We start from the raw sequence: 25,712 nt of genomic DNA, 5'->3' as shown, positions 1-25,712 counted from the left end.
GGCATGCGCCACCATGCCCAGCTAATATTTTGTATTTTTAGTAGAGACGGGGTTTCACCATGTTGACCAGGATGGTCTCGATCTCTTGACCTCGTGATCCACCCGTCTTGGCCTCCCAAAGTGCTGGGATTACAGGCGTGAGCCACCGCGCCCAGCCTCGGTATATCTTTATCTCTAAGAAGGTAGGTGTATACATTCATCTCTGAGTGTGCACTGATATGATATTCTTTAATGCCAATGGCTGCCACTGCAGTAACACTGATAAAAGTAGACCCCATTAGAAATGAGGGAGATAAATTAAGAGGAATATCTAAATTATCCTTTTCTAATTTTGTCTGCAAGATGACTTTATACCAATTCATTTAATTATTTTTCCTTTCATTAAACAAATATTTGTTGAGTGTCTGCTATGGGCTATTTCTGTGGGATCTTAATCTTTAGGTAGGATACCTTCTAACATCTCTTGAATTATACGGCAGGAAGTTACCTCCTCAGCTTCCTTCTTAGCCTGGCAGGAAGGCTATTGTGTTGACTTTGTTCTTTCTAAGAATTTAGCCCAATAGGAGATAGGCTAGACCATAGTAAAGTATATGGGTGTAGGTTTCCATAAATAAAAACTGGGGCTATTCTATAACCAGAGTGAAAAAATGGAATTCAAAAACTGATATTATTCATTATAGGAAGACTCAAATTTGCCCTAAGTTTGCCAGTTCTAGGTAATATCTCATCCGTTTCAGAACCCACCAGACTCTAGAGCTCAGCTAATAACACAATGTTCAGGTCGGGCGCAGCGGCTCACGCCTGTAATCCTAGCACTTAGGGAGGCTGAGGTGGGTGGATTCCCTTAGCTCAGGAGTTCAAGACCAGTCTGGGCCACATGAAAAAACCCCATCTCTACAGAAAATACAAAAAAATTAGCCGGGTGTGGTTTCGCCTGCCTAGTAATCCCAGCTACTCGGGAGGCTGTGGCAGGAGAATCACATGAGCCCGGGAGGTGGAGGTTACAGAGAGCTGAGATTGCACCACTGTACCCCAGCTTGGGCGACAGAGTGAGACTCTATCTCAAAAAAAAAAAAAAAAAAAAAAGAAGAAGAAAGAGATGTCTTTTTCAAAGGAAATTAGTATATCAAAGGGATATCTGCACTCCCATTCTTCTTTCTAAGTGATAGCCCCACAAACCAGTAAAGCGGGGAGAACGTAAAAACAAGGCATTAGTGCATTGCTTTTATTGCAGCACTGTTCACAACAGCAAAGATGTGGAATCAACCTGAGCATCCATCACCAGATAAATGGATTTAAAAAAGTGATAAATGTACACAACAGAATACCATTCAGCCATAAAAAAGAAAGAAATTCTGTCATTTGCGACAACAAGAATGGAACTGGAGGTCATTAAATGAATAAGCCAGGCATAAAAAGATAAATATCTGTTTGCCCTTCTCATATGTTCTTATTCTTGTTGCATGTTCTTACTCACACGTGGGAACTAAAAAAGTTGATCTCATGGAAACTGAGAGTAGAATGAGAGTTACCAGAGGCTGGGAAGGGTGTGGTGTGGGGAATGAAGAGAGGCTTGCTAAGGGCTACAAACACACAGCTGGATAGAAGCAATATATTTGAATGTTCACAGCAGAGCAGGGTGACTGCAGTTAACAATGGGTTGCATATTTCAAAGGAGCTAGAAGAGAGGACTTGAAATGTCCCAATACACAGAAATCATAAACACATAATGAATATCCTCAATGCCTTGACTTGATCATCACACATTCTGTGCATATAACAAAATATCACAAGTACCCCATAAATATGTAAAATATTATGTATCAACAATAATGTTTTTAAAAAGAAGTGTCCTTCTCAATTCATAAAAAGTGGTTTCATTAAATTGCCGTAAGTATCGACTTATGAGTGAATTGATTTCACCTGTGCTGGGAACAAACGTTTTTCCAGAGATTAAAAATCATCTCTGAATATTCATCATCAGAGACCATTTCCAAAAATGTGTCCTACTTTTAAAACTCAAGGAATAGTACTGCATAAACAGTTTGGGTAAACAAGGCGTCAATGTTCTCCAATGTATGTGTTATAAGAAATTTTAATGAAAATTGCCTCCAGAATTACATATTTGAAGGGGGTATGAATTCATAGTATACCAAAGAATGTGTAAACAACAGAAAAGCTCCGTCACACAGCAAATAAATGCAGCAAGTCATTTCTTGTTTCACAGGGCCCAACAGAACAGTATATAATGAAAACATGAGTTATTTTATGATACAGTCACAGGGAAATCTCTTGAGATGCCAAAATAATCCAAATAAAGTTGTTTCCAAGATGAAAAGACTCTCCCCTTTGAGCCAACAAGACTGTTTACTTTTTTATTGCTCTGAATTCCAGAACTGTGAAATAACATAGCCCTTTAGCTCTTCTTCAAACATATTTATGACTCTATCTTAAATAGCCCCTCCCCAGGGTTTCCCTTTGACTAGGGAGAGTTGCAAAGTCCCGCCACAATCCGCAGAGGGAAGGATGAAATGCTCTTGGCTGGATAGCTCTTAGCACAGAATAAATAAGCATCTGTCCTCAATAGTATAAACCTTATGTTCTATTTAGAGAAAAGAACCTGAGCTCCTTCAATTCTCGTGTCTCTTCTCTTCAGCGCAAATCTGCAATTTGCTGAATGCGTTCATGGTGGCTTTTTCCCAGTAAAGCTAGAATAAAATGACAACAGCCCAACTGTAGTAGACAACTGTTGATTTTGCTGCCTGCTGTTCACTCACTATCTAGAAAGTGTGTCCTGACTTCCTCTTTACAGCCATCTTAGCCCATTCTTAAGGAATTGTGGTTTGCTGTGCTCCATAAAACTGATGTCTTCCCCACCACCCCACTCCAGGGGTGGAACATGTGACCCAAGCCTGTGCCCATCAGTTGGCGGCATTTCCCTCTGACTGGTAGAGTGGTCATGTTGTTGCAAGACTTTTCTTTAGTTCAGCTAAAGACAGGGTTGTTTGTCCCATGGCCATGAAAATTAAGGCTCAAACACCATTTGAAAAGGCTTGACAACAATTTGAATGGTGAGCAAGACAGGGTTTTACCAGGTGAAAAGGAAGAAAAGTGGAAAACAGGGACTCTTGGTAGGCCAGAGTCCCCACTAGAGCCCTTCCCTCTTGGCCATTGGGATCCCAGGTTACAGGGACCAGGCTCCTCCCTGATGGAAAATGCGCAAACATCCCAAGGCTCCACCCCAAGCTGGCAGGCTGGTTGGAGGTTTTCTGGGGACCCCTTGCCACGTCGCTGTCACAATGTGATCCACTTAGGGCTAATGAGACATAATGAGGTTTTCTCTGGACTTCTGGGAGAATGACTCTTGTTCTTACACACTGGCCTGAAACCAGAGATAGGGTTGCAGCTGCTGCTGTAGCCACCACCTTGTTATCACCTGCAGCTGAAACTGAAGCCCACACAAAGGAAGGCGGAGCCAAGAGATGGTCCCAAGCTTTCTTCCGTTGATATCAACTAAGCCCCCAATTCAGCCATGCCTGAAGCAAGTTTAGCCCTGGACTCTTCCACATAAGCCAGTTAATACACTCACTTTTATTTAAAAAAAAAAAACAATCTATTTCTTTTTAAAACTAATTCCTATCAGGTTTTCTGTCACTTCTAAAACAATGAGTCCTAGCTCTGATAGACCAATATAAGAACCCTAGCTCTGAGAAGCCAGAAGTCAAGTGTGCTGATCATTGGTCCTGTACCTCAACTGCCATCATGAGTTTTTTCTTTCTTTTTTGAGACCGAGTCTTGCTCTGTTACTCAGGCTGGTGTGCAATGGCGTGATCTCAGCTCACTGTAACCTCTGCCTCCCAGGTTCAGGTGATTGTCCTGCCTCAGCCTCCCGTGTACCTGGAATTACAGGCACCTGCCACCACGCCCAACTAATCTTTGGGTTTTTAGTAGAGACGGGGTTTCACCATAGTGGTCAGGCTGGTCTCAAACTCCTGACCTCAGGTGATCCACCCTTGTCAGCCTCCCCAAGTGCTTAGATTACAGGTGTAAGACAGCATTCTCCACCCCATCATAAGTTTTACAATGCTAATTAAATTGAATGTGGCCATGATGATGTACGAAGAAGGTACTATTAAAATTTGTCAAACAAATGGACTTTTCATTTAGTCATATGTTACCACTTAACATGAATATGTCCTGAGAAATGCATCACTAGGTGATTTGATCATTGTGAGAACATCACAGATTGTCCTTACAAAAACCTAGGTGGTCTAGGCCTACTACACATCGGGGTTAAATGGATTAGCCTATTTTTCCTAGGCTGCAAACCTGTCCAGCACGTTAATGTACCAAATACTGCAAGCAATTGTAACACACTGGTAAGTATTTATGTTTCTAAACATAGAAAGGGTACAGTAAAAAGACAGTTTATCAGGGTAGCCATGGTGGCTCACGCCTGTCCTGTAATCCCAGCACTTTGGGAGGCTGAGGCAGGCAGATCATGAGGTCAAGAGATCAAGACTATCCTGACTAACATGATAGTCTGTCTAAAAATACAAAAATTAGCTGGGCATGGCGGCACGTGCCTGTAATCCCCTCTGCTTGGGAGGCTGAAGCAGGAGAATTGCTTGAATCTGGAGGCTGGGGTTGCAGTGAGCCAAGACTGCACCACTGCACTCCAGCCTGGTGACAGAGTAACACTCTGACTCTAAAAAAAAAAAAAAAAAAAAAAAAAGACAGTTTATAACCTGATGGGACCACCATTCTCTAGGGAGTCTGCCACTGACTGAAACATAGTTATATGGCTCGTGACTATATTTCCCTTGAGGACTAATCCCAACTTTCCTCATTGAAACCAAACACTAGGCTTATACTTAGAGAGTTCAAGGTAAGATTTTGGTACAAATTAGAGTCTTTTCCTAAGATTAGCCTGACTGAACATTAGTAGAAATAAAGAAAGAAGAAAGGGAAAAAATGGAAAAACATGAACCAAATACCTTCACCAACACACATCAAGTCACTTTCCTTTGGCCTCACAGTTTGGCAGCACCGGGAGTTAACATTTCACTCTAGGGCAGTGAGTTTAGAAGCAAAAAGGCAGTTTGTATGAAACAGAAATAGAATTCCTGACCAAGAATTAAAGAAGCCTGGTTCCATTCTTTTAAATTTACACATAATAATTATACATATTTATGGGTACATGTGATATTTCAATATCAATGTATATTCAATATCAATGTATATCTATTTCAATATCCAATGTATATATGTGGAATGACCAAAGCAGGGTGATTACCCTATGCATCACCTCAAATATTTATCATTTCTTTGTGTTGAAAACATTCAATATCTGCTCTTCCAGCTATTTGAAAATATACAATAATTATTGTTAACGACAGTCATGGCCGGGCATGGTGGCTCACGCCTATAATCCCAGCACTTTGGGAGGCCGGGGCAGGCAGATCACCTGAGGTTGGAGTTCAAGACCAGCCTGACCAACATGGAGAAACCCCATCTCTACTAAAAATACAAACATTAGCCAGGCGTGGTGGCACATGCCAGTAGTCCCAGCTACCTGAGAGGCCGAGGCAGAGGTTGTGGTGAGCCAAGATCCCGCCGCTGCACTCCAGCCTGGGCAAGAAGAGTGAAACTCTGTCTCAAAACAAACAAACAAAACAACAACAACAAAAACTATAGTCACTCTGCAGTGCTGTAGAACACTAGAACCGACTCCTTCTATCTAGCTGTAATTTTGTACTTACTAACATCCTCTCCCTATTCCTCCTTCCCCCTACCCTTCTCGCCCTCTGGTAACCACTGTTCTCCTCTCTGCTTCCAGGATACCAGCTTTTTCAGCTCCCCATATGAGTCAGAACACATGGTATTTGTTTTTCTGTGTCTGGCTTATTTCACAGAAGATAATGTCCTCTGGGCTCATCTATATTGCTGCAAATAACAGGATTTTATTCTTTTTTAAAATGTCTGAATAGTATTCTATTGTACAAGTACCTCATTTTCTTTATGCAGTCATCTGCTGATGGACACTCAGGCTGATTCTATATCTTTGCTATTGTGAATAGTGCTGCAATCAACATGGGGGGTGGAGATCCCTGCCATGCTGCTCTCCTTCCCTTCGGATGCATACCCAGCAGTGGGACTGCTGGATCATATGGTCATTCTATTTTAGTTTTCGGAGAAAACTTCATACTGTTTTTCATAATGGCTGGACTGTAGGAGCTCCCCTTTCTCTGCATCCTTTCCGGAGTTTATTTTTTGTCTCTTTGATAATCGCCATTTCAACTCAGCTGAGATGATATCGCACTTTGGTTTTGATTTGCATTTCCCTGATGATTAGTGATGGTGAGCATTTTTTTAATATACTTGGCCATTTGTAAGTCTTCTTTTGAGAAATGTCTATTCCAATCTTTTGCCCATTTTTTAATCAGATTATTTTTGTTTTGTTTTGTTTGTTGTTACTTGCATTCTAGGAGTCTCTAGAAAAGAGGGTATCCACATGCAGAAGAATGAAAGTAGACTCCTATCTCTCACCAGACACAAAAATCAACTCAAAATGCATCAAAGATTTAAACGTAAGCCCTGAAGCTATGAAACTAGTAGAAGAAAACATAGGGAAAGCACTTCAGCAGATTGGTCTAGGCAAACATTTTATGGATAATATCTCAAAAACAGTCAACAAAAGCAAAAATAGATAAATGAGATTATATCAGGCTCCAAGGCTCGTGCACAGCAAAGGAAGCAATCAACAGAGTGAAACCTGCTGTTTGGGAGAAAATATTTGCAAACTATTCATCGGACAAGGGAGTCACATCCAGGATATACAGCAGCTGTGTTTTTTAAACCCCTTCTCAGCACTGCTCCCTGGGGGATGGAGGCCTTCAAATTGCTTATGCACCCTTTATAATATAAAACCACCACTTTTTTTCTCTGGGGTCTGGAGAGACATGTGTTTGCCAGTCCTTTCCTCTCCCTGAACTAGGAGATTTAGGACACAGATCCTTAGGTGGGTGTTGCAAGGGCTGAGTGCTTAGTGTGAGCACAAACTCCTCTCAGGCTGGTGGCAAGTTAATAATTGACTGTCTCATTAACTCCCCAAGCAAGTTAGTTAAAAGCCAGGCCACCAGGTAGCAGCTACAGGTATGTTTTGTCAACGCCTTCCAAGGGGAAACAGAGTTGTTTGTTTTGTTTTGTTGAGAGAGGGTCTCGCTGTCGCTCTGTTGCCCAGGCTGGAGTGCACTGGTGCAATCTTTGCCCACTGCAGCCTTGGCCTCCTGGGCTCAAGTGATCCTCCCACCTCAGCGTCCCAAGAAGCTGGGGTTATAGGCATGTACCACCACACCTGGCTAACTTTTGTAATTTTTTTTCGGAGAGACAGGGTTTTGCCATGTTGTTCAGGCTGGTCTCGAACTCCTGGGCTCAAGTGATCTGCCCACCTCAGCTTCCCAAAGTACTGGGATTACAAACATGAGCCATCATGCTTGGCCATGTGTGTTTTTAAGCCTATTCTCTGCACTGATCCCAGTGGTATAAAGTCTTGCATGCCCATATTAAACTCCTAGTTTCTTTTCCTACACACGTATCTAATCCCCTCTGTTCTTGCGGTCAGTCCCTTAAGTGTTACACCGTGGGAAACATGGGATTAGGGCCCTTCATGTGGGGCTCAGACCATCCACCCCCCAGGAATAAGTGGGGTGTTGGGAACTCCTTTCCCAGTGTTATGGCACAGTGGTCAGTGTGTACACTGCGCCCAAGTGTGCCTCAGCTTTTCCTGTCCATCTGATACCAATCTTTCCTCAGCTGTGTGGTGGGTAGGAGTCTCTCAACTGGTCTCTGACTTTCAGAGGAAGTAGATCTGTGAGTCAATCCTTATTTGGTGCATCTGTACGTGGAGGGAGCTCAGTAGCTTTGTGTTCCGTTATATTCCCAATGTCACCCAAGGCCTGGTTCTGTTTGTCCGCACCTGTCGCAACAAGTCTATGACCGATTAATGGCCTCAACTTCTTTCATTTGGAAAATGGGTCCCAAATGAAACCCAACTCTTTCAAAGAAAATTGAATTTTAATTTTAAATAAATGTTTCTCTATCATGAAACACTGAAGGAGTTTTCAGATTCTATTAGGAGCCATATAACAAAGAAAACATCTTTCAGTGGGTAGCTTTTTATTTTATTTTTTATTTTTTTTATTTTGAGGCTAAGTCTTACTCTGTAGCCCAGGCTGGAGTGCAGTGGTGCGATCTCAGCTCACTGCAGCCTCCACCTCCTGGGTCCCAGTTCAAGCAATTCTCCTGCCTCAGCCTCCCAAGTAGTGGGGATTACAGGCACAAGCCACCATGCCCAGCTAATTTCTGTATTTTTAGTAGAGATGGGGTTTCGCCATGTTGGCCAGGCTGGTCTTGAACTCCTGACTTTGTGATCCACCTACCTTGGCCTCCCAAAGTACTGGGATGACAGGAGTGAGCCACCACACCTGGCCATTTTTTATTTTTTCTCATTTCAAATAATTCTGGATTCGAGTCTCAAGGGTAGGGTTCTGTTTCAAAGGACACAGGTGTTTGTGAGGCCCTTGATGTAGATTCAAAATTGCCCCCACAAATGTTCCAGCAGGTTAATGTGTTAAAGTGCAGAGTTCCATTACAACTTCCCCCGCAGCCGGGTGCAGTGAATCATGCCTGGAATCCCAGCACTTTGGGAGGCCGAGGTGAAAGGATCACTTGAGCCCAGGAGTTCAAGACCAGCCTAGGCAACACAGTGAAACCCTGTCTCTGCAAATAATAGGAAGGAAATAGCCAGATGTGGTGGTGCACGCCTGTAGTCCCAGCTACTTGGAAGTCTGAAATGGAAGGACGACTTGAGCCTGGGGATGTGAAGGCTTCAGTGAGCCGAGATCATGCCACTACACTCCAGCCTGGGTGACAGAGCAAGACCATGTCTTGGAAACAATAAAAATAAATAACATATCTAGCAGCAGCATCTAATTCCACATTTTGATGGATATGAAGAGTCTCTTATTGCAGGTAATGTAGAACCCATTATCCAACACCCACCAAATTCCAGTACCAAGAGTCTTCCATACTGCATTGCATTGCTACTAATAAAAATGTGTTTAATTTTCCACGGAATCTCTTACAGAAGCCAGCTGCAGCCCACTACATTATAGGTTCTTCCGGAACAAAAACTGTGCTTCCTTTTTCAAGCTTCATTCAGAGTCTATGCTCTCTCGCCAGGTATTTATTAAACAATTGTAAAATGAATTCACTTGTTTAACCACTTGATATCTTTGCTTCATGCCCAACATAGTAACATATCCCACAATAAAAATTCAAACGTTGTTTCTAGTAACACAGATAAGTCAGACATGCCTCCAAGAAAGCTTTCTGAAACAGCCCCACCTCCATCTCAAAGTCTACCGCATTCTATCTTTAAAGTATGATATTAGCTAAAACGACCTGTGTGCTAGCAGTGTATCAGAGAGGCTGCACTGTATGTACACACTTAATCCTCAGCAACCCTCTGCACAGGTAATCTTATTAATTCCTTGAGGAGTTGAGTAACTCGTCCTGCAGTGGATGCTGTGATGTGGTACTTGAAAAAGTTGTCCCCTGCAAGATGGATTCTCAAAGCTGCAAGAAATGCTGTTGACAGACAGCCCTGAGCTGTCAGTCTCCCAGGAGATTGCTGCGGGGTAGCCAGCACCCACTGACTGGGTTGACATGAGAGAAGAAAGGCCCGGTCCCCTCACTCCAACTCAGGACAACCCTAAAGGCCCTCCTCTCTCCAGAGCTTTCTGTGAGGTTGGCTGAAGCCTTCATCAGGACTTCACTGTAGCCCAGTGCCGCCCTCTGCCCAGTCTTGCCCCTTTTTCTTCTCTTTCCATCCACAAGGGTTGTTCCCAGGAGCACTCTCAAATCAACATTATACCTGCTGCTCTCCATTTCCCAGTGGGCTTCCCAGGAACTTATCAACACAGCCGAAGTGATGCTTCTCAAAAACACAAAAACGAGATTCAAACCCAGGTCTACTCGGCTCTCAAACCCATGATATAAACCACCACACGAAATGCTCTCCCTAATACCAATGCCTCTCTCTTGTTAAAGCTACAGGTACCTGAACCCCACATCCGGAGATTCTGATCCAGGTAGTACAGGTGGTCAGTGACTAACCATCGTGCTCAGGACCGAGGCGCTCCCCAGGAGTCACGACTAACCATCGTGCTCAGGATGGAGGCGCTTCCCAGGAGGCAGGACTTTCAGTGCTAAAACCGGGAAAGTCCTGGGAAAACTGGGGCAAGCTGGTCACCCTAATGGGGGTGTGTCCCTGGTATCTGCAATTTCAACAAGCTCCTTGGATATTTCTGGTACACTCTAAAGCTTTAAAAAAGTGGTAATTGATAAAAAGAAGTCCTAATGATGGGCGAGTGTACTCTATTCTGTATTAGGCACTGTCTTTACGGGGCAATCTGTTTACTAGATATTATCATCCCCATTTTACAGATGAGGAAACTAAGATCAGAGAAATCATTGTGGCACATGCCTATAATCCCAGCTACTGGGGAGGCTGAGGCAGGAGAATCGCTTGAACCCAGGAGGCAGAGGCTGCAGTAAGCTGAGATAATGCCACTGCACTCCAGCCTGGGTGACAGAGAAAGACTCCATCACATACAGGTTACATGTAATGTGGGACGACGGCATTCAAAACACTGAACAGCATGAATGGCATGGGATACCAGCTAAGCAAACAGGATGGGCCCCAGAGTCCTAGGGTACAGGTTTAACCCTTTAGTTCCTGGACCTTGCAGCGTTCAGAGGTCCACGAAGGGGATGATGAGGAAAATGGACACCACTAACCATATCAGAATCTCTGGGTGTGGGGTCCAGGTGCCTGTAGCTTTAAGAACGGTGAGGCACTGGTATTAGGGAGAGAGTTTAGTGCAGTGGCTTATATGGCGGCTTTGCCCTGATATAAGCCACTACACTAAAGCCAAGGGGAGCACCTACACACCAGTCAAAACAAATAAGATTCAATCTTGTAACAGCCCAGTGTTCTCACAGATGCATACCTGTTGAACATTTTCAGCCCTGAGTATCCTCTTAATAACCAGACTTCTAGAACATCAGTATATGTTGTGCAGCATGTTGGAGTCCTGCAAAAGCTTCTTTCTGGAGCACTTATTTTACTCAAATATTTGGAAGGGAAAACATTATTTGTATATTAAAACAAATCTGAATGACATTGCCCAAACAGTATGCAGAACAGACACAAATGTTTAGGATGAACATAAAATGTCAAGGAAGCCTAGACTGGGTGTGGTGGCTCACACTTGTAATCCCAGCACTTTGGGAGGCCAAGGCAGGTGGATCACTTGAGGCCAGGAGTTCAAGACCAGCCTGGCTAACATAGTGAAACCTCGTCTCTATTAAAAACACAAAAGTTAGCTGGGCATGGCGGTGTACACCTGTAGTCCCAGCTACTCAGGAGGCTGAGGCAGGAGGATCGCTTGAACCAAGGAGGCGGAGGCGGCAGTGAGTTGAGATCACGCCACTCCAGTCCCGTCCGGGTAACAGAGCAAGACTCCATCTCAAAAAATAAAAATAATATCAAGGAAGCTTGAATGTGGAATCCCTGATATAATGGGTACTCCTGCAGCAAAGACTGCAAAGAATTGTCAGAGAAACTGCCAGGTAGACAACATTTGTGTCCCCATTACACAGTGTGGACTGGCAGGGTGAAGATGTGGTCTAAAGAAGCAATGTGTACTTTTTTTTTTTTTTTTTTGAGACAGAATTTCGCTCTTGTTACCCAGGCTGGAGTGCAATGGCGCGATCTCAGCTCACCGCAACCTCCGCCTCCTGGGTTCAGGCAATTCTCCTGCCTCAGCCTCCTGAGTAGCTGGGATTACAGGCACGCACCACTATGCCCAGCTAATTTTTTTGTATTTTTAGTAGAGGCGGGGTTTCACCGTGTTGACCAGGATGGTCTCGATCTCTTGACCTCGTGATCCACCCGCCTCAGCCTCCCAAAGTGCTGGGATTACAGGTGTGAGCCACCGCGCCCGGCGCAATGTGTACTTTTAAGTGGAGCAGGAATCCACACCATCCTCCTAGCTCAGAGCACCTGCCCTCTCACCAATATCATGCTGCCTTCCTGAACCCTAGCTTCCTGCAGGTCTTGCTGCTGTTAGTTTGATTTTGGGGAAATCTAATCTTCAGTTGAAAGAAATGTTATTGAACAGCTCTCCTTAGTGAAAGAACTCACTGAGGAGCACTTTGAGGTAAGGAAGAGGGTGGGTGGTACAGTTCTGCAGTGGAATGAGTGATTGTTCCACACAGTTAGGGAAAGCCTTTGCAGAGACAAACCATTGTGTGTTTCAAGGTTTAGAGAGCCACAGGCCAAGAAAACCGCAGGAACAAACCAACATGCCTTGCAGACTGGAAATTTCAGAACCAGTCACATAGGAAAGTTTGACACAATCTTTTGGCTGCAATTCAACCTGCTGGTCCAAAGTTCAGAGTTGTAGGCTGATTGCAAAAAGATCTGCATTAAAGTAAACACTTCTCAGACTCCTGGAAGATGGAGGGGTAAGACTGGTTGTCTATACTGTTGAGCTGAGAATCATTAGAAACTTCGAATGGAGATAGGGTTACAGATCCTAAGTGAATGCCAACAGAATCACGACTCCCCAGCTACTTAGAGCAACGAACTTTACTCCACAAGTCCTCTATAAACACTTGTGGAATGAATGCATAAATAAGTGAATACATCATCTTTTTTTAAAGAAAAATGTGTCTTCCAAAAATCACTTTGCATGTAACGGAAGCTCCCAGAGGCTACGCATGCACGTCCTCTGGCCTTAAGCCCCCCAGGGCACTGTTATGTATCTCTGGAATACAATGCCCAGTTAAAGAGAGATGTGTGTCTTAGTCCATTTGGGCTGCTACAACAAAATATTATAGACTACCTGGCTTATAAACAACAGCAATTTATTTCTTGCAGTTCTAGGGGCTGCAAAGTCCAAGATCAAGGCAGTGGCAGACTTGGTGTTTGATGAGGGCACGGCTCCTTGTTCATAGATGGTGCCATCTCAGCTGTGTCTTCATGTGCTGGAAGGGGTGAACAAGCTCCCTGGGGTCTCTTTTAAAAAGGCAACAATGGCCGGTCGACTCATGCCTTTAATCCTAGCACTTTGGGAGTCTGAGGCGGCAGGTCACTGGAGGTCAGGAGTTCGAGACCAGCCTGGCCAACATGGTGAAACCCTGTCTCTACTACAAATACAAAAATTAGCCTGGTGTGTTGGCTGGCACCTGTAGTGCCAGCTACTCAGGAGGCTGAGGCAGGAGAATCACTTGAACTCGGGAGGCAGAGGTTGCAGTGTGCTGAGATTGCACCACCGCCCTCCAGCCTAGGTGATAGAGCAAGACGCCATCTCAAAAAAATAAATAAATAAAGCATGATGGCAAGGTGAGATTTGGGCAGGGACACAGCCAAGTCATATCACCCTCTCAGGAGGCACTGTAAACCTGGTATTTGTCGAAGCTGGAATTATATCTATGAGCAGAAGTCACAGCCATAGGCAGTGACACTCAGCAATCTTTCTGGTTTCCCGTAGAACCTTTCAGAATGAATGGAAACTCAATAGCGAATTTTTTTAGTAAACCTACATTTTTCTAGACCTTGCTGAATTGGGGCTGTGAGTTTAGACTCTAGGCCTGGCAACCCAACCTCTTCCTGAGGTGAGGCTTAAGTAAGCACAAAGTACTACGCATAAAGCACCCAAATGAGCTTGAAATATGGTCTGAATTCATCCTAGGAAGAAATGCTAAACCGAAGTTGTTGAAAGTCAACTAAGGAATTGAAGAGATGAAGAGAGAGGGGCAGGGGGAGCCAATGGCCTCTTCTCCAGCTCTCTCCTGAGCTCCACCAATGCACAGGGCACTTGCTATGCATAACTGTCAATGCAACATTTTTTTTTTTTTGAGATGGAGTCTCACTCTGTAGCTCAGGCTGGAGTGCAATGGCACGATCTTGGCTCACTGCAACCTCCGCCTCCCATGTTCAAGCAATTCTCCTACTTCAGCCTCCCAAGTAGCTGGGATTACAGGTGCCCACCACTACGCCTGGCTAATTTTTGTATTTTTAGTAGAGATGGGGTTTCACCATGTTGGTTAGGTTGGTCTCAAACTCCCGACCTCAGATGATCTGCCCGCCTCAGCCTCCCAAAGTGCTAGGATTACAGGCGTGAGCCACCGTGCCCAGCCAATGCAACTTTTAAAGCAATATTATTTTTGAATATATTTGTGCAAGTTCATTTAATTACACTCATGTCATGTAACTCATTGCTTTTCAGGAATTTCAGGAAATTTTATGCTCAAAAAGCCTGGTCAAGCCTCACAGAGAGGCTGAACTATGTCCTTGTTTCAGTAAAATAGCTCTCATCTTTCAGGCTGCCCCCAACACAACAATTATTTTCTAAATAATATGCTTCCTACTAATTCTTGTAAACCTCATTCTAGAAAAGCAATGCCGTCTAATGGAAAACAAGAGTCAGGAGACCACGTTCCGATACAACGTAATTATGTGAACCTGACCAAATTCACGCTTCCCTGGCTTCATTTTCTTCTTAACAAAAGGGAGAGAACAACAGCTCATTGCAACCTCATGGTCAAATAAACCTACAGATCAAATAAGGGAGGAACCCTGAAAAGCATCCTGAGCTCTTTAGACGAACAGGAAGTTCAACACTCTCGTTATTTGGAAAGAGATTAATTATAAAGGTCAGTATGTATCTTTAGAATTTTCTCTATAGAACCCAGGCATTTGTGTGCAAATAAAAACCAACACAATGCCTGGAACTCTGTCACCTTGTAGGCAGCGATCACTGAGCAAATATTTGTTGTTTGTGGAGTGACCTCACCCTACAGACCATTTCAAGTCTGCATGGAGAATCCAGGAAAACACAGCAAAAGAACAGATGGGTGGGTGGGGGAAGAGTGGGAGGGTTGGGGTGGGGGGGCAGGTGATGATGAAAAGTGCTCCCGTGAGTTATTTTCTTCCATTCTCATTCCATTTCTGTCTCTAAATGTTTCTCTGCCCAATTCTTTTTCCTAGATAGAGCCTGACAGAACCACTTCTAGACCACAAAGACTGGGTTAGCCCCTGCACACACACACACACACAAACATGCGTGCGTCCACAATTACACACACACACAAACAGCCACACACATGCACTGTGATGGTTAATACTATCAACCTGATTGCATTGAAGGATGCAAAGTATTGATGTTGGGTGTGTCTGTGAGGGTGCTGCCAAAGGAGATGAACATTTGAGTCAGTGGACTGGGAAAGGCAGACCCATCCTCAATCTGGTTGGGTACCATCTAATCAGCTGCCAGCGTGGCTACAGTAAAGCAGGCAGGAGAAGTTGGGAGAAAGTGACTTGCTTTGTCTTCTGGCCTTCGTTTCTCTCCTGTGCGGGATGCTTCCTGCCCTTGAACATCAGACTCCAGGTTCTTCAGCTTTTGGATTCTCACGCTTACACCAGTGGTTTGCCACAGACCGAAGGCTTCACTGTGGGCTTCTCAAAAACTTTTGAGGTTTTGGAACTCAGACTGGCTTCCTTGTTCCTCGGCTCCTGCAGACAGCCTATTGTGGGACTTCACCTTGTGATCCTGTGAGTCGATGCTCCTCAGTACACTCCCCTTCATATATCCATCGATCCCATGAGTCCTGTTCCTCCGAAGAACTCTAATACACACACATACACACACACAGGCATGCCTACACACACATGCATCTACATACATAAATACACGCACACACAACTGACCAAAAGTGAACCAACAACAACAAACAAGAAACCCACTAAAAAGATTTCCCGTCGTCCAGCCTTCCCAAGCCTCCTGTCCCTGCCGCTGATCTTCGGAACGGGACATGCGCCATTTGTTTTAGTGTCTCTTTTGTCAGAGCCTCCTTTAGAAAGCAAAGGGATGTTGCCCAGCATTTGAGTGTGAATTTGAGTGGTGCTCAAGCTTTCTTTACAAGGAATTAGGAAACAGAGTTTTCATTTTCCAGACATCGTTCCACAGTCTGACCACCCTCTCCACCCACATCTTCCTGCTGGTTTGCTGCTTCCCACAGCTGCTGCTAACGCAATCCAGATGTTCAAATCTACCAATGCCCTTTGACCTCTTTCTGAACATGCCTGCTACTCTAATGGAGAAAAGAGATATTTGCTGGGGCAAGGGATTGATTCTGGGCTAGAAAACCAAGGGAGGACTTCATTGTCACCTAAGGACAAGCATTCTCTCATTTCATGGGAAACATTTCGTTTCATTTGTTCAACAAACATTGACTGAGATCCTACTATGTGCATGTCACTGGGCTAGAGTGGGAGATACGAGAACCAACACAGGGACCTTGTCCTCAGGAAGCTCCTGGTGGCCAGGTGTTGTGGCTCACGCCTGTAACGGCAGACAGACCACTTGAGCTCAGGAGTTTGAGACCAGCCTGGGCCACATAGCCAAACCTCATCTCTACAAAAAATACAAAAATTAGCTAGGAATGGTAGTATGCATCTGAAGTCCCCGCTCCTCAGGAGGCTGAGGGGGGAGGATTGCTTGAGCTCAGGAGATCGAGGCTGCAGGGAACTGAGATCGAATCACTGCGCTCCAGCCTGAGCAATAGAGTAAGACCCTGTCTCAAAAAAAAAAACGAAGAAGAAGAAGAAGAAGCTCCTAGAGAAGTAAATTGATCATTGCAAACTCGGCAGTGCTAGGGTAGAGTTTAGAGCAATGTACTCAGGAGTCCTAAGAAGCAGAAGCACACCTCCTAGCCTGAAGGTAATGAGAGGTAAGTACGAGGAAGGTGTCTCAGGGAAGAGGACACGCGCCAGGAAGGTGGAGCTGGTGGCATCCAGGTTGGGAACTACTTAAGGGAACAAAGCCTCTGATCATATTTTTTGCTTTTAATTTTTGTTTAAGAAAAGATACCTTGACCAGGCGCAGAGCCTCACACCTGTAATCCCAGAACTTTGGAAATGTGAGGCAGGAGGATCACTTGAGCCAGGAGTTTGAGACCAGCCTGGGCAATATAGCAAAAGCCCATCTCTACATTTTTTTTTTTAATTAGCTGGGTGTGGTAGTGAATTCCTATAATCCCAGCTACTCAGGAAGCTGAGGCAGGAGGATTACTTGAGCCTGGAGAGGTCGAGGCTGCAGTGAGTTGAGCTTGTACCACAGCACTCCAGCCTGGGTGACAGAGCAGGACTCTGTCTCAAAAAAAGAAATAAAAAGAAAAAAAGAAGAAAGAAGGAGGGAAGGAGGGAAGGAAAGGAAGGAAGGAAGGAAGGAAGGAAGGAAGGAAGGAAGGAAGGAAGGAAGGAGAAAGAAAGGGAAGGAAGGAGGGAAAGAAGAAAGGAAGAGAGGAAAGGAGGGAGAAAGGGAAGGAAGGAAAGAAAGAAGGGAGGGAGGGAAGAGGGAGGAAGGAAGGAGAGAGATGCCTGGTATCTCACAGACAGCACATGTATCCAGTATCCTCCACGTGACCCATCCTTCTCCTCCTGCCTGTTGATTGATCACACCAGTTGGCAATGGGTTCACTTGGCCTCTGGCTTCTCACTGGGTTTAGCTGATGGCGATCACTAGCAGAGCTAAGTGAGGGAGGAGAGTGAGGTCAAGACACTTACTCCACCTGCTGTCACCTTCAGGTCACTAAAGGTCAAGGCTCCCTTCAAGGCAGTCTTTCCTATGAAAGGCTCTGCTTCCGTTTCCTGTTTCTGCTTCCTCCTGCCAGCCCTCTGGGTGTAGGAGTGCAGCTCTTTCACCATTACTAGTATCCCTGGTGGGTGTTCTACAACTCACCCATACTTTCATAACTAGCCCCTTTATTAAGCTCTCCTTGAATTATTCTAATTTGAGGGCCATCTGTTTCCTGCTGGAACCTTGACTGATATAGATCAGGGAGAACAAGATGCAAACGCTGTATCTATGCTCTGATGGTAGTGATGATGTCTGACTGATCCATTCATTATCTTATGGGCATTTGTTGATTGATTGATTGATGGCCAACAAAGTAAAAAACACAATGGCTAAGAAAACCATACTTCCTGGATTGTATGACACAGTGTTAGTGACGATATTACTCGTTATGATCAACCTTATTTTTAGAGACAAGGTCTAGCTTCCATGACCCAGGCTGGAGTGCTGGTGCTATCATAGTTCACGGAAGCCTTGACCTCCTGGGTTCAAGTGATCCTCTCACCTCGGCCTCCCAAAGTGCTGGGATTACAAGCATGAGCCCTTGTGCCCAGCCCTAGGTTATGTACTTTAATTTGGGGTTCAGAAAATATAATCTTGGCCAGGTGCCGTGGCTCACGCCTGTAATCCCAGCACTTTGGGAGGCCGAGGCAGGCGGATCACCTGAGGTCAAGAGTTTGAGACCAGCCTGGCCAACATGGTGAAACCCCGTCTCTACTAAAATTACAAAAATCAGCCTGGTGTAGTGGCATGCACCTATAATCCCAGCTACTCAGGAGGCTGAGGCAGGAGAATTCCTTTAACCTGGGAGGTGGAGGTTGCAGTGAACCGATATCATGCCACTGTGCTCCAGTCTGGGTGACAGAGTGAGACTCTGTCTAAAAAAAAAAAAAAAAAAAGAAAGTGATCTTAATAGCTATGGGTAAGGGAAGAATGAGAAACATGGGATCTGAACTCTCCGAGTGCATAGGTTAGCTCAGCTCCGCAGAGTCCGTGTCGCTAAAAGAAAAGAGCAAGTGGAGAAAGTCTAAGACATGATCAAGTGCCAGCCCTGCACTCTGCAGGTTGCTCTGTGGGCCAAGCTCCCCGCCTGCTGAGTGATAAGGCTGCTGCTTTGGGGTCAAAACTTCCATAATCACAAAGGCCCAGTATGAGCCAGGCAGTGAGCTGAAAGCTTTACACACAGTATTGAATTTATCTTTATAACAACCCTGTAAAACAGGCCTTGTCTTCCTCATTCAACAGAAGAGAAAACTGAGGATTAAAACATTAAACTTGGCTAGGTGTGACGGCTCATGCCTGTAATCCTAGCCCTTTGGGGGGCCGAGGTGGGTAGATTGCTTGAGGTCAGAAGTTCAAGACTAGCCTGGCCAACATGGTGAAACCCCATGTCTACTAAAAATACAAAAAATTAGCCAGGCGTGTTGGTGGGTGCCTGTAATCGCAGCTACTCTGGAGACTGAGGCAGGAGAATCACTTGAACCTGGGAGGTGGATGTTGCAGTGAGCCGAGATCGTGCCACTGCACTCCAGTCTGGGCAACACAGTGAGACTCCATAGCAACTAAATAAATAAACTAGGAGTAGGCAGCATCTGGACTTGCACCTGCATCTGGAGCGAAGACCCTGCTCCTACCTACACCGCTGCAGGTATAGACAATCCTTGGCCAAGCCCAAAGGGTGTTTGGTGAAGAAGGGACAATTATAGGTTTGGAGGCAAAGGCTATCCTGCAATTGCGGTTTAATCTCTGTTATTCCATCCACACAGTAAGAACAAAGCTGGGAAGGCAATCGAGGGGAGCCCTGTTTGCATTCTGCAGGGTACAATCAGACATTCACCCGCAATGTGCTCTGGGTGGAAAGAAGGGAGAGAGGTGAAGCAAAACAAGGTATACCCCTGGGGCACACCAAAGAAAGCTCTCACGGAGGCTCTGCTCCCTTGGAACCATCTAATCGTTATTGCTTTATTGGAGATTAGGGTATTCATAGGAAGGGCACTAAACCCATTTGGAATTTGAGGCTGTTCTACTTGTGACTGTGGCTGAGGGTGAGGCGACTTCATCATGCACTTCCTTTAGGGACAAGGGCAGACAACCTAGCCACACAGGAGGGTTTTTATGAGTGGCAAGCAATACAAATAGTTGTAAATGTAAAGTACCCCATAAATTCTGTAGAATTCATATTTAAGACCCATTGATGCCCTCATAAAAATCTACCTTACTCTCCCCCTCTGCCGAACACGCCCGTATGTCATGGTTTACTCCTGTCGTCTCAGCATGATTATTAATGGTACCCCATGTACTCTCAACAGTGTTGATTTGGATGATAAATTATCAGTCTTCCTCCATTATATGCAATTGATCAACAAAGAAAGGTGGGTGAGGCAGTGGGCTCTGAGCTTCAAATAGCCCGTGTGGTTGCAGAAGGAATGTTGTCTTGCTACAGGGCCAGGGTTATTCAATTAACCTCTCTGATCCTTTACGTGCCAAGCGAGAATAAAATATGTGGCCAGTGACTTTTACAAGCCATAATAAATCGAGGTGGTTCATAGAGTTATAGATCGTAGAGCTAGAAACAACCTCAAGAGGTGATTCAGCGCACGGGGCTATGATGAGCCATGCAAAAACCCCAGGGATGCAGTCCGCCTTCACTAGGGTCCTCTGTTACTGTTTTGAAGAAATTACCAAGTCAATCCAGCCATGGTAAATGACATCACAGAGAGCTGATGACTTGGTGACTTACTCTTTTATTAAGCGGAATTCTAACTTCTAACTAGTCTATATCTGTGTGTGTGTTTTCAAATATAACGTTTATCGTATATATTTAAGGTATACAACAAGACACTACCAGGTACATATGGCTAGTCAAATGGTTACTATGGTGAAGCAAATTAACGCATCCATTATCTCATATAATTACCCTTTTGTTTAATTTTGTGTGGCAAGGGCAGCTAAAATCTACTCATCTAGCAGGAGCTGCAAATACAGTACAATTTTATTAGAGACAGTCTTCCTGTCCTACGTAGCATTCCTAGACGTGTTTATCCTATGTATCTGCTACTTTGTATCGGCTGACCTCCATCTCCCCATCTCTTCTCCCCATCTACCCTTCCCAACCCTGGTGACCACTGTTTTATTCTCTACCTCTGTATGAAGTATCTGATTTTTTTTCCCCACATGTGAACGATCACGTAATGTTGTAAACAGTATTAGATTTTCCACACGTAGGTGAGATAAGTGAGATGGTGTGTCTGCATACAGTATTTGATATTTTAGATTCCACATGAAAATTAGATCATACAATATTTTTCTTTCTGAGTCTGGTCTATTTCACTTAGCGTATTGTCCTCCGGGTTCATCTGTGTTGAGGTAAATAGCTGGACCTTCTTTTTTAAGGTTGAATAATATTCCTCTGTATGTATATACTACAGTTTCCTTATCTATTCATCCACTGATGGACACTTTGGCTGTTTCCATATCTTGGCAATTAGGAATAATGCTTCATTGAACCTGAGAGTAAAGATATCTTTGTGAAGTGGGGATTTCATTTCCTTTGGATATATGCCCAAAGAGGGATTGCTGGGGCATATGGTAGTTGATTTTTAATTTCTTTAATACCTCCATATTGTTTTCCATAATGGCTGCACCAACCTACATTCCCTCAGTCCCTGAAACGAGAGCTAGAAAGAGCTGCCTCGTTGCCCCGCCGCTTCATCAGCTCATGGCCAACTCTTCTTTCCTCCTCCCCTGAGAGCCCCCAACCCAGCCTTCTCCCCGCCTAACTAGGTCCCAGAAAAGGCAACAGAACAGTTCCTTCAGATTTTCCACAGCCTGGAATCCAGAATCATTTTCAGAGAAACTGCCGTGTGTTTTGGAAATAACGCAGGGCTCTGCGTTTATGTAATTGGAAAGTTTGCCATGCTAGTCCAGGAATTAATCGTAGGCCAAATTCTAATTTGGCTGCAAACAATTTGTAAACTACTGTGTTCCAGAATGTGTTTTTCTTCCTCTTACAATAGCCTTGAAGGAACAGGGATGGGAGAAGTAGAAACGGCCACTTTCTAAAGACTTTACTTCTAGGACAAACACAGAGGTGTTCTTGAAAGCTGTTTTATTCCTCTGCAAAATGCATTCATTGCCTGGTGCTCGGGACTTTGTAGCTGCTGTCTCCTCATGCACAAGGAGTTCCTGACGTCTGTCTCAAAGGGGCTCTCCCCAGACTGTTTCTACAATTTCGTACATTTATTGCTGTGAGGCCACTTGCCACACAGTGACCTAGCCCTAATTCAACTTTTGTTCTCGAAATACAGATACCAAGGGCTGGGCATGGTGGCTCAGGCTTGTCATCTCAGCACTTTTGGAGGCCACGGTGGGTGGATCGCTTCAGTCAGGAGTTTGAGACCAACCTGGTCAACACAGCAAAACCCCGTCTTTATGAAAAATACAGAAATTAGCTGGGCAAGGTGGTATGTGCCTGTAGTCCCAGCTACTCGGGAGGCTGAGGCACAAGAATTGTTTGAACCCAGGAAGTGGAGGTTGCAATGAGCCGAGATCATGCCACTGCACTCCAGCATGGGAGACAGAGTGAGACTTCGTCCCCCCAAAAAAATGGAAAGAAAGAAAGAAAAAGAAATACCAACACCAAGATTTAAAATAAAGTGTACTCAGAGTCATTTTTATTTGCACGAAAACAAATCATTCATGCAGTAGTACTCCAAAGCCCACTTAAATCATGGTGGCTTTGCTAGGAGAGAGGTCAGAGAGGTCAAAATCTACTGAGGTCGGTTCTCTATGTCTATTTTTTTTTTTGAGACAGTTTCACTCCTATTGCCCAGGCTGGAGTGCAATGGCGAGATCTTGACTCTGCGGCCCAGGTCCAAGCAATTTTCCTGCCTCAGCCTCCCAGATAGCTGGGATTATAGGTGCCCACCACCTCACCTGGCTAATTTTTGTATTTTAATAGAGATGAGGTTTCATCATGTTGGCCAGACTGGTCTCAAACTCCTGACTTCAGGTGATCTGCCTGCCTCAACCTCCCAAAGTGCTGTGATTACAGGCGTGAGCCACCGTGCCCAGCCAATAGTCCCTTTTTAAAAAGCAGCAGTAACAGTTACGATGCAGGGAGAGTGGCGGACTAAATAAGGACAAGCAAAAGCCAGGAGAGAATCAGCAAAGCACTGAGAGATGACCCCTGGCTGGGAGAGCTATTCCTTGAATATGAGCTATTTCTTTGGGCAATTTGTGCAGCTCCAGGAAATCATTGTCACCATGAACAGCCATGATGCCTGGCATCATCTGGGGCATGTTGAGGGTTGAGAGAGCCCCTGGACCCCCAGCTTGTAACTTTCAGAACTCAAAAGGAAAGCAGTGGGAGGTCTGCTTACACAGGGAAGCCTCACGGGTATGTCAGTGCTCACATCCAATTTAACACAGGGATAGTCATTAGTGACAATATCAGGTTAATCTCATTTAATTCCCAATAATAAATTTATTTTTAATAGCTTAATGCCAGGCGAAAACTCTTTATTTTATTTATTTACTATTTTATTTGGAGACAGAGTCATGCTCTGTCACCCAGGCTGGAGTGCAGTGGTGCCACGTTGGCTCACTGCAACCTCCACCTCCCGGGTTAAAGCGATTCTCCAGCCTCAATCTCTTGAGAAGCTGGGATCACAGGCTTGTGCCACCATACCAGGCTAATTTTTGTATTTTTAGTAGAGATGGCGTTTCGCCATGTTGGCCAGGCTGGTCTTGAACTCCTGACCTCAGGTGATCTACCCACCTCAGCCTCAGCCTCCCAAAGTGCTGGGATTACAGGCATATGCCGCCGCGCCCAGCCAAAAACTCTTCATTTTAAATGGTCCTCACAGCTCCAAGTATATTTCCCTATCTCTCACGGAATCATCAGAAGGGAACTAAACGGAATGCCAAAGTCATCTCATGCCATCATCCTGTGTTATATATCTGGAAACAGAGACCAGACAGAATGCAATGACTGGCCCCTACGCAAAGACTTTTTTTTTTTCCAACAGAAAGAATGACAGACATAGGCTTTGCATGATGTCAGACCCCTAACCTTTGGAAACACCAGCCTGTTGTAAAACTCATCCCTCTGCTAGCCTTTGAAAAGAGCAAGGGAGTCCCTGGAACCTGGGGCAGGGCTAGAGAGACCAAGGAATAGTTCAGCACACTCGAATTTACTCCTCAGCCAACAAAGTCTAATAAAACGATTGTCACAGCATAAGCAGTATTCGAAAACAAACTTTCAGAGGTTCAGGATTCCTGCTGCAGCAACAGCTGCCCACCCAAAAAACATACTGCGGAAATAAAAATTCTCGTATTTCTTCTTTTCAGATGAAGAACAGGGAATATACTGATAAGTAAATGCAAAAATTACAGCAGTTGATTTGTTCCACAAACAAGTGCATTTCATGCAATATTCTTGAGGAACAAAGAGACGCACATAGCTTGTTTGTGCTCATAAACAATATTTTATGTATATGGAATATACGCACACAGATATCCTAGGACTCCGTCTTATGCTCAGCATTTTTCCTAAGACAGATAAATTAGCCTTTTGTTGGAACACTGTTGCCCTTTTTCATAAAGTTTCGGATTCAATAATCGTGTATCATTATTATTATTTTCTTGAGATGGAGTCTTACTCTATTCCCAGGCTGAAGTGCAATGGCACAATCTTGGCCCACTCTGCCTCCTGGGTTCAAGTGATTCTCCTGCCTTAGCCTCCTGAGTAGCTGGGATTACAGGCACATACCATGCCCAGAAAATTTTTTATATTTTTAGTAGAGGCAGGGTTTCACCATGTTGGGCAGGCTGGTCTCGAACTCCTGACCTCAGGTGATCCACTCACCTCATCCTTCCTAAGTGTTGGGATTACAGGCGTGAGTGGCCACACCCAGCCAAAGTGTTGTTGTTGTTGTTCTTGTTGTTGTTGTTTTGAGACAGAGTTTCTCTCTTGTTGCCCAGTCTGGAGTGCAATGGCACGATCTTGGCTCACTGCAACCTCTGCCTCCTGAGTTCAAGCAATTCTCCTGCCTCAGCCTCCCGAGTAGCTGGGACTACAGGCATGCACCACCACACCCAACTAATTTTGTATTTTTAGTAAAGACGGGGTTTCTCCATGTTGGTCAGCCTGGTCTCAAACTCCCAACCTCAGGTGATCTACCCGTCTCGGCCTCCTAAAGTGTTGGGATTACAGGAGTGAGCCACCACACTTGGATGAAAAGTATTATTTTTAAAATTTAGTAGAAAGCCATGCATTTGGTTCTTTGCAACAGGAAGACCAGCTCTCCCATTGCAGAATAAGTTTTGAGTTGAAGGGGCGTAGCAAATTCCACCTGGAAACATGGCTCGCTTGTAAAATGTGTATTTTGCCCTTTGAGATCAACAGAAACTGGAAGAGACTTCTCGCCTACCTACAGAAAGACCAGACAGACCCACCGGGAATCGAGAATTGCTTTTCCTTCTCTCCCTGTTATCTCATTATCTATTGCAGTCAAAAGGACCAAGAATGTCACCAGACCTGACTGGGCCCTGTTACAAAATCATGTTTGTCTCAGGCTCATTCAATTGCCTAAAATAACTGTTTACAAGTTAATCTCTATACCCCCATCCATTTGTTCTCCCAGGTAATCATTTATTGCCCCTCAACCAAAGTACCTATATTCCTCATTTCTCCCTCCGCTCTGAGGTGAGGCCATATAGGCACTTGGGCCCCACTGGGATATGGGGTCATCACTGTGACTCTCCCTATGTGTGTGCTAATGAACGTGCATGCCTTTTCTCTTTATCATCAGTCTTTGTCAACTGATTTTTCAAGGAACCCTCTAAGAGCAAAGGGAAAGTTTTCCCTTTTTCCCTTTGCCCCTACGGAGTCTTCTTTTTCTTTCTTTCTTTCTTTTTTTTTTTTTTTTTTTTTTTTTTTTT

At 44.6% G+C, this 25,712-nt stretch overlaps 1 protein-coding gene across 1 annotated transcript in view; it reads right to left on the bottom strand.

Annotated features, from left to right (window-relative positions):
- Window positions 1–25,712, bottom strand: part of FAM107B (family with sequence similarity 107 member B) — a 245,333-nt gene that overhangs the window by 144,794 nt on the left and 74,827 nt on the right. The gene's annotated exons all lie outside the window — the stretch shown is intronic.

Source organism: Cebus imitator, unplaced genomic scaffold (assembly GCF_001604975.1).
Source record: "Cebus imitator isolate Cc_AM_T3 unplaced genomic scaffold, Cebus_imitator-1.0 Scaffold61, whole genome shotgun sequence".
Classification (NCBI taxonomy): domain Eukaryota; kingdom Metazoa; phylum Chordata; class Mammalia; order Primates; family Cebidae; genus Cebus; species Cebus imitator.
This window is presented reverse-complemented; position numbering and strand designations above follow the sequence as displayed.